The following is a 15,132-nucleotide window of genomic DNA, read 5'->3' as shown; positions in this document are numbered from 1 at the left end:
GCCAGATCCCTCAGCATTCCATGTGTGTTTGTGTCGGTGGGTGAGAGAGACAGAGACAGAGACAGACACAGAGAGACAGACACACACACACACACACAAACACACACACACACCCACCCCCACACACCCCCGTGTGCACGTGTGTCTGTGACTCTGTGTGTGTGTGAGATTGAGTGAGAGAGAGAGACAGACCCTGCCAGATCCCTCAGCATTCCATGTGTGTTTGTGTCGGTGGGTGAGAGAGACAGAGACAGAGACAGACACAGAGAGACAGACACACACACACACACAAACACACACACACACCCACCCCCACACACCCCCGTGTGCACGTGTGTCTGTGACTCTGTGTGTGTGTGAGATTGAGTGAGTGAGAGAGAGAGACAGACCGACCCTGCCAGATCCCTCAGCATTCCATGTGTGTTTGTGTCGGTGGGTGAGAGAGACAGAGACAGACACAGAGAGACAGACAGACACACACACACACCCACCCACCCCCATCCACCCTGGTAAAAAAAGGTGGTGGGGGAGCAGGGGAGAAGACACCACTGTGTCCAATGATAGCCTGTGCAGACGCAAAGTCTACAGCTTCTGTGAGATGAAACAAACTCAAGCCACTCAACAATTGTAATTCCACACACATCAAAATAAAGGCACAGAGGTGTGAATGGCTGCACTTCAGCCTTCGGCTTGGAGAGCACACCCATTGTTTCTCCTCAGGCACACCTGTAGCTGACATCTTCCTATTCCCAAGCTTGCCAGGAGGCTTTTCTGCCCGCGGACTTTGGCCACGTCCACAAACCTCGTAACCGGTCTTGAGCGGCGCACGTGGCCTCTGCCTTTGTCGCCCGGTGCAGTCCCATCCGCTCGCTCCCTCCCGGAGAGGGCAGAGCCTCCGAAGGAGACCGTTCAGCTGGATGCGCCAGCCAGCTGGGGCACGCAAAGCCGAGAGGCGCGCTCTCTTTGCCGAGTGCAGGGACGCCCTTGAAGGGCCGAGCGGCCTGCTCCCACTCCCCCTGCAGACTTTTGTGCAGACAGGACAGCGTGACCAGCCTCCCACGACCAGGAGAGCAGTGCAAGTTGAGCCAGCCTCTGAGACCGACCTGGGAGCCAGCCGAGGAAGCCGGCAGCCTTGACGTAGGCAGTGTGCCAGTGACGTAGGCGCCCGTAGGTACGGCCCCACTCCCAGATGATTGGTGGATCACTGGCAGCTTTACATAGCCTCTGACAAGTTGCACTCAGGACGGACCAGGTAGGCAACAGCTGTCCAGCACACCCACCGATCCCAGACAACCTAGGGGAGAGCTGCCAGCGGGCCAGGGCAGCAAGGTCTTTGCCAGGCCTCCTGCTTCAATCTAAACACCAGAGGCTAGGCAGGATGTAGCCGACTCAAGAGGCCGCCTGCATCGCTTCTCGGCCTTTTGGCTAAGATCAAGTGTAGTATCTGTTCTTATCAGTTTAATATCTGATACGTCCCTTATCTGGGGACCATATATTAAATTGATTTTTGGAACAGGGAGATGGAATAGGGGCTTGCTCCGTCCACTCCACGCATCGACCCGGTATTGCAGTGCCTCTGGGAACGGTGCACTCCCCTTCTGGGGAATTTCAAAGTAGCAAAGAAAAGAAAAACGACGAAAGCTCCATCAGGCGGCGGCGGCGGCACAGCAGCACAGACAAGCATGCACGCACATGGAGAGAGAGGAGAGCTGCTTGCTCTACACCTCTCCTGTGTCTGTGTCTGTCTGTCGATACAGCTCACTCACTCACTCACTCACGCAATGTGCAGACAACTCAACAACAGCACGGGCATCATATCTGGGCCGTTTGGCTAAGATCAAGTGCACATCCGGGCTGCAACCAGATCAGGTGCTGCAGGCAAGGCAGCAACTTCATGAGAGATGCCCCTTGGCATTCATTCCTGAAGCAAACTGCTCAACCGGCGCACTCATTCTGATGCCTGCTCACTCGGCTGCTGCCTGCACCAAGCACAGAAGCAGAGTGAAGTGGAGCAGGCCGAAAGACCTTTTCTGTCCCGCCACACTCGCTCCACTTCTCAGGCTCAGGCTTCTCAGCTGCTCCTTGAAGCCAACGGAGGACGCGACGGACGGACGGACGGACGGATGGACGGGCGGGCGAAGGAAGGAAGGAAGGAAGGAAGGAAGGAACGAACGATATCGAGTCACTGGCTCTGCTGCAATTTCACCAGCAGCCAGCCAGCCTGTCGGACAGGCAGGCTCGTTCAAGTGTGCCAGCAGCCAGGGCACGCGGACGGGAGGGAGGAAGGAAGGAAGGGAGGGAGGCATCCGATGGAGCCCGGCTACAGAGCAACGGGGCGCCGCCGCCGCCGGCACAACAGGGCCCGGTGCTCCTGCACCCTGCATCCTCCCCGCCTGCACCAGACTGCCAAGACTGCTGCTCTCCTGCCCAGACAGACAGACCAGCTACAAGCATCACCACCTAGCCATAGCATCAGCAAAACTCTGCCTACCTGCCCTGCCCTGGCCTGGCCTGGCCTGGCCTCCTGGCCTCCTCTGATGCGTCTGCCTGCCCCAGGCCCAAAGCCCCGCCCACCGTTCAAGGTAAGGCAGAGGCACAACCCCCCACTCCACCCACTCAGACCTCCCCAATATACATCGGCAGTGCAGTGCATCTCTAGCCTCGCTCAGAATCACGTCCCAAACCCCAAGATCACTCAAACGTCTCATGCTTACACCTACCTACTCGGCGTCCAGCTTTGGCGCACGTCTCCACAATTGCCACATCCGTCCACGTGCCCCTGCTTCACGCACGGCACTGTGCCTCCCTCCGGCAGGCATTTCGCCGATCCGTTTCCTGTTTCACAACCAAGGCATAATCAGTACCCCTTTCCTTCCACGGCGCGCACACGCGCCCACCCACTCCACCACTGAGCCATGCCGGCCAAAAACGCACCTGCAGAGCAGTGGGGCACAGGGCCGCCGTCAGCCCGCGACACATTTCCCTCCTGCCGTGCCCTCCCTCCTGTTTCTACATCCGTGCACCCACCCCGCTGCAAAACCAGTCAGTCTGCTCAGGCGTCAGCACAGAGGCATAATGAAGGGCCTCGGCCCTTCTCCCTTTACTGCCCTCTGTACAGCTTGGCAGATCCCTCAGCACTCCGTGTGCACGTGTGTCTGTGACTCTGTGTGTGTGTGTGTGTGTGTGAGAGAGAGAGATTGAGTGAGTGAGTGAGTGAGTGAGTGAGTGAGTGAGTGAGTGAGAGAGAGAGAGACAGACCCTGCCAGATCCCTCAGCATTCCATGTGTGTTTGTGTCGGTGGGTGAGAGAGACAGAGACAGAGACAGACACAGAGAGACAGACACACACACACACACACAAACACACACACACACCCACCCCCACACACCCCCGTGTGCACGTGTGTCTGTGACTCTGTGTGTGTGTGAGATTGAGTGAGAGAGAGAGACAGACCCTGCCAGATCCCTCAGCATTCCATGTGTGTTTGTGTCGGTGGGTGAGAGAGACAGAGACAGAGACAGACACAGAGAGACAGACACACACACACACACAAACACACACACACACCCACCCCCACACACCCCCGTGTGCACGTGTGTCTGTGACTCTGTGTGTGTGTGAGATTGAGTGAGTGAGAGAGAGAGACAGACCGACCCTGCCAGATCCCTCAGCATTCCATGTGTGTTTGTGTCGGTGGGTGAGAGAGACAGAGACAGACACAGAGAGACAGACAGACACACACACACACCCACCCACCCCCATCCACCCTGGTAAAAAAAGGTGGTGGGGGAGCAGGGGAGAAGACACCACTGTGTCCAATGATAGCCTGTGCAGACGCAAAGTCTACAGCTTCTGTGAGATGAAACAAACTCAAGCCACTCAACAATTGTAATTCCACACACATCAAAATAAAGGCACAGAGGTGTGAATGGCTGCACTTCAGCCTTCGGCTTGGAGAGCACACCCATTGTTTCTCCTCAGGCACACCTGTAGCTGACATCTTCCTATTCCCAAGCTTGCCAGGAGGCTTTTCTGCCCGCGGACTTTGGCCACGTCCACAAACCTCGTAACCGGTCTTGAGCGGCGCACGTGGCCTCTGCCTTTGTCGCCCGGTGCAGTCCCATCCGCTCGCTCCCTCCCGGAGAGGGCAGAGCCTCCGAAGGAGACCGTTCAGCTGGATGCGCCAGCCAGCTGGGGCACGCAAAGCCGAGAGGCGCGCTCTCTTTGCCGAGTGCAGGGACGCCCTTGAAGGGCCGAGCGGCCTGCTCCCACTCCCCCTGCAGACTTTTGTGCAGACAGGACAGCGTGACCAGCCTCCCACGACCAGGAGAGCAGTGCAAGTTGAGCCAGCCTCTGAGACCGACCTGGGAGCCAGCCGAGGAAGCCGGCAGCCTTGACGTAGGCAGTGTGCCAGTGACGTAGGCGCCCGTAGGTACGGCCCCACTCCCAGATGATTGGTGGATCACTGGCAGCTTTACATAGCCTCTGACAAGTTGCACTCAGGACGGACCAGGTAGGCAACAGCTGTCCAGCACACCCACCGATCCCAGACAACCTAGGGGAGAGCTGCCAGCGGGCCAGGGCAGCAAGGTCTTTGCCAGGCCTCCTGCTTCAATCTAAACACCAGAGGCTAGGCAGGATGTAGCCGACTCAAGAGGCCGCCTGCATCGCTTCTCGGCCTTTTGGCTAAGATCAAGTGTAGTATCTGTTCTTATCAGTTTAATATCTGATACGTCCCTTATCTGGGGACCATATATTAAATTGATTTTTGGAACAGGGAGATGGAATAGGGGCTTGCTCCGTCCACTCCACGCATCGACCCGGTATTGCAGTGCCTCTGGGAACGGTGCACTCCCCTTCTGGGGAATTTCAAAGTAGCAAAGAAAAGAAAAACGACGAAAGCTCCATCAGGCGGCGGCGGCGGCACAGCAGCACAGACAAGCATGCACGCACATGGAGAGAGAGGAGAGCTGCTTGCTCTACACCTCTCCTGTGTCTGTGTCTGTCTGTCGATACAGCTCACTCACTCACTCACTCACGCAATGTGCAGACAACTCAACAACAGCACGGGCATCATATCTGGGCCGTTTGGCTAAGATCAAGTGCACATCCGGGCTGCAACCAGATCAGGTGCTGCAGGCAAGGCAGCAACTTCATGAGAGATGCCCCTTGGCATTCATTCCTGAAGCAAACTGCTCAACCGGCGCACTCATTCTGATGCCTGCTCACTCGGCTGCTGCCTGCACCAAGCACAGAAGCAGAGTGAAGTGGAGCAGGCCGAAAGACCTTTTCTGTCCCGCCACACTCGCTCCACTTCTCAGGCTCAGGCTTCTCAGCTGCTCCTTGAAGCCAACGGAGGACGCGACGGACGGACGGACGGACGGATGGACGGGCGGGCGAAGGAAGGAAGGAAGGAAGGAAGGAAGGAAGGAAGGAAGGAACGAACGATATCGAGTCACTGGCTCTGCTGCAATTTCACCAGCAGCCAGCCAGCCTGTCAGACAGGCAGGCTCGTTCAAGTGTGCCAGCAGCCAGGGCACGCGGACGGGAGGGAGGAAGGAAGGAAGGGAGGGAGGCATCCGATGGAGCCCGGCTACAGAGCAACGGGGCGCCGCCGCCGCCGGCACAACAGGGCCCGGTGCTCCTGCACCCTGCATCCTCCCCGCCTGCACCAGACTGCCAAGACTGCTGCTCTCCTGCCCAGACAGACAGACCAGCTACAAGCATCACCACCTAGCCATAGCATCAGCAAAACTCTGCCTACCTGCCCTGCCCTGGCCTGGCCTGGCCTGGCCTCCTGGCCTCCTCTGATGCGTCTGCCTGCCCCAGGCCCAAAGCCCCGCCCACCGTTCAAGGTAAGGCAGAGGCACAACCCCCCACTCCACCCACTCAGACCTCCCCAATATACATCGGCAGTGCAGTGCATCTCTAGCCTCGCTCAGAATCACGTCCCAAACCCCAAGATCACTCAAACGTCTCATGCTTACACCTACCTACTCGGCGTCCAGCTTTGGCGCACGTCTCCACAATTGCCACATCCGTCCACGTGCCCCTGCTTCACGCACGGCACTGTGCCTCCCTCCGGCAGGCATTTCGCCGATCCGTTTCCTGTTTCACAACCAAGGCATAATCAGTACCCCTTTCCTTCCACGGCGCGCACACGCGCCCACCCACTCCACCACTGAGCCATGCCGGCCAAAAACGCACCTGCAGAGCAGTGGGGCACAGGGCCGCCGTCAGCCCGCGACACATTTCCCTCCTGCCGTGCCCTCCCTCCTGTTTCTACATCCGTGCACCCACCCCGCTGCAAAACCAGTCAGTCTGCTCAGGCGTCAGCACAGAGGCATAATGAAGGGCCTCGGCCCTTCTCCCTTTACTGCCCTCTGTACAGCTTGGCAGATCCCTCAGCACTCCGTGTGCACGTGTGTCTGTGACTCTGTGTGTGTGTGTGTGTGTGTGAGAGAGAGAGATTGAGTGAGTGAGTGAGTGAGTGAGTGAGTGAGTGAGTGAGTGAGAGAGAGAGAGACAGACCCTGCCAGATCCCTCAGCATTCCATGTGTGTTTGTGTCGGTGGGTGAGAGAGACAGAGACAGAGACAGACACAGAGAGACAGACACACACACACACACACAAACACACACACACACCCACCCCCACACACCCCCGTGTGCACGTGTGTCTGTGACTCTGTGTGTGTGTGAGATTGAGTGAGAGAGAGAGACAGACCCTGCCAGATCCCTCAGCATTCCATGTGTGTTTGTGTCGGTGGGTGAGAGAGACAGAGACAGAGACAGACACAGAGAGACAGACACACACACACACACAAACACACACACACACCCACCCCCACACACCCCCGTGTGCACGTGTGTCTGTGACTCTGTGTGTGTGTGAGATTGAGTGAGTGAGAGAGAGAGACAGACCGACCCTGCCAGATCCCTCAGCATTCCATGTGTGTTTGTGTCGGTGGGTGAGAGAGACAGAGACAGACACAGAGAGACAGACAGACACACACACACACCCACCCACCCCCATCCACCCTGGTAAAAAAAGGTGGTGGGGGAGCAGGGGAGAAGACACCACTGTGTCCAATGATAGCCTGTGCAGACGCAAAGTCTACAGCTTCTGTGAGATGAAACAAACTCAAGCCACTCAACAATTGTAATTCCACACACATCAAAATAAAGGCACAGAGGTGTGAATGGCTGCACTTCAGCCTTCGGCTTGGAGAGCACACCCATTGTTTCTCCTCAGGCACACCTGTAGCTGACATCTTCCTATTCCCAAGCTTGCCAGGAGGCTTTTCTGCCCGCGGACTTTGGCCACGTCCACAAACCTCGTAACCGGTCTTGAGCGGCGCACGTGGCCTCTGCCTTTGTCGCCCGGTGCAGTCCCATCCGCTCGCTCCCTCCCGGAGAGGGCAGAGCCTCCGAAGGAGACCGTTCAGCTGGATGCGCCAGCCAGCTGGGGCACGCAAAGCCGAGAGGCGCGCTCTCTTTGCCGAGTGCAGGGACGCCCTTGAAGGGCCGAGCGGCCTGCTCCCACTCCCCCTGCAGACTTTTGTGCAGACAGGACAGCGTGACCAGCCTCCCACGACCAGGAGAGCAGTGCAAGTTGAGCCAGCCTCTGAGACCGACCTGGGAGCCAGCCGAGGAAGCCGGCAGCCTTGACGTAGGCAGTGTGCCAGTGACGTAGGCGCCCGTAGGTACGGCCCCACTCCCAGATGATTGGTGGATCACTGGCAGCTTTACATAGCCTCTGACAAGTTGCACTCAGGACGGACCAGGTAGGCAACAGCTGTCCAGCACACCCACCGATCCCAGACAACCTAGGGGAGAGCTGCCAGCGGGCCAGGGCAGCAAGGTCTTTGCCAGGCCTCCTGCTTCAATCTAAACACCAGAGGCTAGGCAGGATGTAGCCGACTCAAGAGGCCGCCTGCATCGCTTCTCGGCCTTTTGGCTAAGATCAAGTGTAGTATCTGTTCTTATCAGTTTAATATCTGATACGTCCCTTATCTGGGGACCATATATTAAATTGATTTTTGGAACAGGGAGATGGAATAGGGGCTTGCTCCGTCCACTCCACGCATCGACCCGGTATTGCAGTGCCTCTGGGAACGGTGCACTCCCCTTCTGGGGAATTTCAAAGTAGCAAAGAAAAGAAAAACGACGAAAGCTCCATCAGGCGGCGGCGGCGGCACAGCAGCACAGACAAGCATGCACGCACATGGAGAGAGAGGAGAGCTGCTTGCTCTACACCTCTCCTGTGTCTGTGTCTGTCTGTCGATACAGCTCACTCACTCACTCACTCACGCAATGTGCAGACAACTCAACAACAGCACGGGCATCATATCTGGGCCGTTTGGCTAAGATTAAGTGCACATCCGGGCTGCAACCAGATCAGGTGCTGCAGGCAAGGCAGCAACTTCATGAGAGATGCCCCTTGGCATTCATTCCTGAAGCAAACTGCTCAACCGGCGCACTCATTCTGATGCCTGCTCACTCGGCTGCTGCCTGCACCAAGCACAGAAGCAGAGTGAAGTGGAGCAGGCCGAAAGACCTTTTCTGTCCCGCCACACTCGCTCCACTTCTCAGGCTCAGGCTTCTCAGCTGCTCCTTGAAGCCAACGGAGGACGCGACGGACGGACGGACGGACGGATGGACGGGCGGGCGAAGGAAGGAAGGAAGGAAGGAAGGAAGGAAGGAAGGAAGGAACGAACGATATCGAGTCACTGGCTCTGCTGCAATTTCACCAGCAGCCAGCCAGCCTGTCGGACAGGCAGGCTCGTTCAAGTGTGCCAGCAGCCAGGGCACGCGGACGGGAGGGAGGAAGGAAGGAAGGGAGGGAGGCATCCGATGGAGCCCGGCTACAGAGCAACGGGGCGCCGCCGCCGCCGGCACAACAGGGCCCGGTGCTCCTGCACCCTGCATCCTCCCCGCCTGCACCAGACTGCCAAGACTGCTGCTCTCCTGCCCAGACAGACAGACCAGCTACAAGCATCACCACCTAGCCATAGCATCAGCAAAACTCTGCCTACCTGCCCTGCCCTGGCCTGGCCTGGCCTGGCCTCCTGGCCTCCTCTGATGCGTCTGCCTGCCCCAGGCCCAAAGCCCCGCCCACCGTTCAAGGTAAGGCAGAGGCACAACCCCCCACTCCACCCACTCAGACCTCCCCAATATACATCGGCAGTGCAGTGCATCTCTAGCCTCGCTCAGAATCACGTCCCAAACCCCAAGATCACTCAAACGTCTCATGCTTACACCTACCTACTCGGCGTCCAGCTTTGGCGCACGTCTCCACAATTGCCACATCCGTCCACGTGCCCCTGCTTCACGCACGGCACTGTGCCTCCCTCCGGCAGGCATTTCGCCGATCCGTTTCCTGTTTCACAACCAAGGCATAATCAGTACCCCTTTCCTTCCACGGCGCGCACACGCGCCCACCCACTCCACCACTGAGCCATGCCGGCCAAAAACGCACCTGCAGAGCAGTGGGGCACAGGGCCGCCGTCAGCCCGCGACACATTTCCCTCCTGCCGTGCCCTCCCTCCTGTTTCTACATCCGTGCACCCACCCCGCTGCAAAACCAGTCAGTCTGCTCAGGCGTCAGCACAGAGGCATAATGAAGGGCCTCGGCCCTTCTCCCTTTACTGCCCTCTGTACAGCTTGGCAGATCCCTCAGCACTCCGTGTGCACGTGTGTCTGTGACTCTGTGTGTGTGTGTGTGTGTGTGAGAGAGAGAGATTGAGTGAGTGAGTGAGTGAGTGAGTGAGTGAGTGAGTGAGTGAGAGAGAGAGAGACAGACCCTGCCAGATCCCTCAGCATTCCATGTGTGTTTGTGTCGGTGGGTGAGAGAGACAGAGACAGAGACAGACACAGAGAGACAGACACACACACACACACACAAACACACACACACACCCACCCCCACACACCCCCGTGTGCACGTGTGTCTGTGACTCTGTGTGTGTGTGAGATTGAGTGAGAGAGAGAGACAGACCCTGCCAGATCCCTCAGCATTCCATGTGTGTTTGTGTCGGTGGGTGAGAGAGACAGAGACAGAGACAGACACAGAGAGACAGACACACACACACACACAAACACACACACACACCCACCCCCACACACCCCCGTGTGCACGTGTGTCTGTGACTCTGTGTGTGTGTGAGATTGAGTGAGTGAGAGAGAGAGACAGACCGACCCTGCCAGATCCCTCAGCATTCCATGTGTGTTTGTGTCGGTGGGTGAGAGAGACAGAGACAGACACAGAGAGACAGACAGACACACACACACACCCACCCACCCCCATCCACCCTGGTAAAAAAAGGTGGTGGGGGAGCAGGGGAGAAGACACCACTGTGTCCAATGATAGCCTGTGCAGACGCAAAGTCTACAGCTTCTGTGAGATGAAACAAACTCAAGCCACTCAACAATTGTAATTCCACACACATCAAAATAAAGGCACAGAGGTGTGAATGGCTGCACTTCAGCCTTCGGCTTGGAGAGCACACCCATTGTTTCTCCTCAGGCACACCTGTAGCTGACATCTTCCTATTCCCAAGCTTGCCAGGAGGCTTTTCTGCCCGCGGACTTTGGCCACGTCCACAAACCTCGTAACCGGTCTTGAGCGGCGCACGTGGCCTCTGCCTTTGTCGCCCGGTGCAGTCCCATCCGCTCGCTCCCTCCCGGAGAGGGCAGAGCCTCCGAAGGAGACCGTTCAGCTGGATGCGCCAGCCAGCTGGGGCACGCAAAGCCGAGAGGCGCGCTCTCTTTGCCGAGTGCAGGGACGCCCTTGAAGGGCCGAGCGGCCTGCTCCCACTCCCCCTGCAGACTTTTGTGCAGACAGGACAGCGTGACCAGCCTCCCACGACCAGGAGAGCAGTGCAAGTTGAGCCAGCCTCTGAGACCGACCTGGGAGCCAGCCGAGGAAGCCGGCAGCCTTGACGTAGGCAGTGTGCCAGTGACGTAGGCGCCCGTAGGTACGGCCCCACTCCCAGATGATTGGTGGATCACTGGCAGCTTTACATAGCCTCTGACAAGTTGCACTCAGGACGGACCAGGTAGGCAACAGCTGTCCAGCACACCCACCGATCCCAGACAACCTAGGGGAGAGCTGCCAGCGGGCCAGGGCAGCAAGGTCTTTGCCAGGCCTCCTGCTTCAATCTAAACACCAGAGGCTAGGCAGGATGTAGCCGACTCAAGAGGCCGCCTGCATCGCTTCTCGGCCTTTTGGCTAAGATCAAGTGTAGTATCTGTTCTTATCAGTTTAATATCTGATACGTCCCTTATCTGGGGACCATATATTAAATTGATTTTTGGAACAGGGAGATGGAATAGGGGCTTGCTCCGTCCACTCCACGCATCGACCCGGTATTGCAGTGCCTCTGGGAACGGTGCACTCCCCTTCTGGGGAATTTCAAAGTAGCAAAGAAAAGAAAAACGACGAAAGCTCCATCAGGCGGCGGCGGCGGCACAGCAGCACAGACAAGCATGCACGCACATGGAGAGAGAGGAGAGCTGCTTGCTCTACACCTCTCCTGTGTCTGTGTCTGTCTGTCGATACAGCTCACTCACTCACTCACTCACGCAATGTGCAGACAACTCAACAACAGCACGGGCATCATATCTGGGCCGTTTGGCTAAGATCAAGTGCACATCCGGGCTGCAACCAGATCAGGTGCTGCAGGCAAGGCAGCAACTTCATGAGAGATGCCCCTTGGCATTCATTCCTGAAGCAAACTGCTCAACCGGCGCACTCATTCTGATGCCTGCTCACTCGGCTGCTGCCTGCACCAAGCACAGAAGCAGAGTGAAGTGGAGCAGGCCGAAAGACCTTTTCTGTCCCGCCACACTCGCTCCACTTCTCAGGCTCAGGCTTCTCAGCTGCTCCTTGAAGCCAACGGAGGACGCGACGGACGGACGGACGGACGGATGGACGGGCGGGCGAAGGAAGGAAGGAAGGAAGGAAGGAAGGAAGGAAGGAAGGAACGAACGATATCGAGTCACTGGCTCTGCTGCAATTTCACCAGCAGCCAGCCAGCCTGTCGGACAGGCAGGCTCGTTCAAGTGTGCCAGCAGCCAGGGCACGCGGACGGGAGGGAGGAAGGAAGGAAGGGAGGGAGGCATCCGATGGAGCCCGGCTACAGAGCAACGGGGCGCCGCCGCCGCCGGCACAACAGGGCCCGGTGCTCCTGCACCCTGCATCCTCCCCGCCTGCACCAGACTGCCAAGACTGCTGCTCTCCTGCCCAGACAGACAGACCAGCTACAAGCATCACCACCTAGCCATAGCATCAGCAAAACTCTGCCTACCTGCCCTGCCCTGGCCTGGCCTGGCCTGGCCTCCTGGCCTCCTCTGATGCGTCTGCCTGCCCCAGGCCCAAAGCCCCGCCCACCGTTCAAGGTAAGGCAGAGGCACAACCCCCCACTCCACCCACTCAGACCTCCCCAATATACATCGGCAGTGCAGTGCATCTCTAGCCTCGCTCAGAATCACGTCCCAAACCCCAAGATCACTCAAACGTCTCATGCTTACACCTACCTACTCGGCGTCCAGCTTTGGCGCACGTCTCCACAATTGCCACATCCGTCCACGTGCCCCTGCTTCACGCACGGCACTGTGCCTCCCTCCGGCAGGCATTTCGCCGATCCGTTTCCTGTTTCACAACCAAGGCATAATCAGTACCCCTTTCCTTCCACGGCGCGCACACGCGCCCACCCACTCCACCACTGAGCCATGCCGGCCAAAAACGCACCTGCAGAGCAGTGGGGCACAGGGCCGCCGTCAGCCCGCGACACATTTCCCTCCTGCCGTGCCCTCCCTCCTGTTTCTACATCCGTGCACCCACCCCGCTGCAAAACCAGTCAGTCTGCTCAGGCGTCAGCACAGAGGCATAATGAAGGGCCTCGGCCCTTCTCCCTTTACTGCCCTCTGTACAGCTTGGCAGATCCCTCAGCACTCCGTGTGCACGTGTGTCTGTGACTCTGTGTGTGTGTGTGTGTGTGTGAGAGAGAGAGATTGAGTGAGTGAGTGAGTGAGTGAGTGAGTGAGTGAGTGAGTGAGAGAGAGAGAGACAGACCCTGCCAGATCCCTCAGCATTCCATGTGTGTTTGTGTCGGTGGGTGAGAGAGACAGAGACAGAGACAGACACAGAGAGACAGACACACACACACACACAAACACACACACACACCCACCCCCACACACCCCCGTGTGCACGTGTGTCTGTGACTCTGTGTGTGTGTGAGATTGAGTGAGAGAGAGAGACAGACCCTGCCAGATCCCTCAGCATTCCATGTGTGTTTGTGTCGGTGGGTGAGAGAGACAGAGACAGAGACAGACACAGAGAGACAGACACACACACACACACAAACACACACACACACCCACCCCCACACACCCCCGTGTGCACGTGTGTCTGTGACTCTGTGTGTGTGTGAGATTGAGTGAGTGAGAGAGAGAGACAGACCGACCCTGCCAGATCCCTCAGCATTCCATGTGTGTTTGTGTCGGTGGGTGAGAGAGACAGAGACAGACACAGAGAGACAGACAGACACACACACACACCCACCCACCCCCATCCACCCTGGTAAAAAAAGGTGGTGGGGGAGCAGGGGAGAAGACACCACTGTGTCCAATGATAGCCTGTGCAGACGCAAAGTCTACAGCTTCTGTGAGATGAAACAAACTCAAGCCACTCAACAATTGTAATTCCACACACATCAAAATAAAGGCACAGAGGTGTGAATGGCTGCACTTCAGCCTTCGGCTTGGAGAGCACACCCATTGTTTCTCCTCAGGCACACCTGTAGCTGACATCTTCCTATTCCCAAGCTTGCCAGGAGGCTTTTCTGCCCGCGGACTTTGGCCACGTCCACAAACCTCGTAACCGGTCTTGAGCGGCGCACGTGGCCTCTGCCTTTGTCGCCCGGTGCAGTCCCATCCGCTCGCTCCCTCCCGGAGAGGGCAGAGCCTCCGAAGGAGACCGTTCAGCTGGATGCGCCAGCCAGCTGGGGCACGCAAAGCCGAGAGGCGCGCTCTCTTTGCCGAGTGCAGGGACGCCCTTGAAGGGCCGAGCGGCCTGCTCCCACTCCCCCTGCAGACTTTTGTGCAGACAGGACAGCGTGACCAGCCTCCCACGACCAGGAGAGCAGTGCAAGTTGAGCCAGCCTCTGAGACCGACCTGGGAGCCAGCCGAGGAAGCCGGCAGCCTTGACGTAGGCAGTGTGCCAGTGACGTAGGCGCCCGTAGGTACGGCCCCACTCCCAGATGATTGGTGGATCACTGGCAGCTTTACATAGCCTCTGACAAGTTGCACTCAGGACGGACCAGGTAGGCAACAGCTGTCCAGCACACCCACCGATCCCAGACAACCTAGGGGAGAGCTGCCAGCGGGCCAGGGCAGCAAGGTCTTTGCCAGGCCTCCTGCTTCAATCTAAACACCAGAGGCTAGGCAGGATGTAGCCGACTCAAGAGGCCGCCTGCATCGCTTCTCGGCCTTTTGGCTAAGATCAAGTGTAGTATCTGTTCTTATCAGTTTAATATCTGATACGTCCCTTATCTGGGGACCATATATTAAATTGATTTTTGGAACAGGGAGATGGAATAGGGGCTTGCTCCGTCCACTCCACGCATCGACCCGGTATTGCAGTGCCTCTGGGAACGGTGCACTCCCCTTCTGGGGAATTTCAAAGTAGCAAAGAAAAGAAAAACGACGAAAGCTCCATCAGGCGGCGGCGGCGGCACAGCAGCACAGACAAGCATGCACGCACATGGAGAGAGAGGAGAGCTGCTTGCTCTACACCTCTCCTGTGTCTGTGTCTGTCTGTCGATACAGCTCACTCACTCACTCACTCACGCAATGTGCAGACAACTCAACAACAGCACGGGCATCATATCTGGGCCGTTTGGCTAAGATCAAGTGCACATCCGGGCTGCAACCAGATCAGGTGCTGCAGGCAAGGCAGCAACTTCATGAGAGATGCCCCTTGGCATTCATTCCTGAAGCAAACTGCTCAACCGGCGCACTCATTCTGATGCCTGCTCACTCGGCTGCTGCCTGCACCAAGCACAGAAGCAGAGTGAAGTGGAGCAGGCCGAAAGACCTTTTCTGTCCCGCCACACTCGCTCCACT

At 57.7% G+C, this 15,132-nt stretch overlaps 5 non-coding genes across 5 annotated transcripts; all 5 read left to right on the top strand.

Annotated features, from left to right (window-relative positions):
- Positions 1–1,405: 1,405 nt before the first annotated feature.
- On the top strand, positions 1,406–1,596 carry LOC140192033 (U2 spliceosomal RNA). Its single transcript, XR_011884011.1, has one exon. It is a non-coding gene; the product is annotated as a U2 spliceosomal RNA (small nuclear RNA).
- Positions 1,597–4,666: 3,070 nt separating this feature from the next.
- Positions 4,667–4,857, top strand: LOC140192022 (U2 spliceosomal RNA). Its single transcript, XR_011884000.1, has one exon. It is a non-coding gene; the product is annotated as a U2 spliceosomal RNA (small nuclear RNA).
- A 3,082-nt stretch (positions 4,858–7,939) lies between these two features.
- LOC140192011 (U2 spliceosomal RNA) lies at positions 7,940–8,130 on the top strand. Its single transcript, XR_011883989.1, has one exon. It is a non-coding gene; the product is annotated as a U2 spliceosomal RNA (small nuclear RNA).
- A 3,082-nt stretch (positions 8,131–11,212) lies between these two features.
- LOC140191999 (U2 spliceosomal RNA) lies at positions 11,213–11,403 on the top strand. Its single transcript, XR_011883978.1, has one exon. It is a non-coding gene; the product is annotated as a U2 spliceosomal RNA (small nuclear RNA).
- Positions 11,404–14,483: 3,080 nt separating this feature from the next.
- Positions 14,484–14,674, top strand: LOC140192143 (U2 spliceosomal RNA). The gene has a single exon (XR_011884098.1). It is a non-coding gene; the product is annotated as a U2 spliceosomal RNA (small nuclear RNA).
- Positions 14,675–15,132: the final 458 nt, after the last annotated feature.

Source organism: Mobula birostris (assembly GCF_030028105.1).
Source record: "Mobula birostris isolate sMobBir1 chromosome 11 unlocalized genomic scaffold, sMobBir1.hap1 SUPER_11_unloc_1, whole genome shotgun sequence".
Lineage (NCBI taxonomy): Eukaryota > Metazoa > Chordata > Chondrichthyes > Myliobatiformes > Myliobatidae > Mobula > Mobula birostris.
This window is presented reverse-complemented; position numbering and strand designations above follow the sequence as displayed.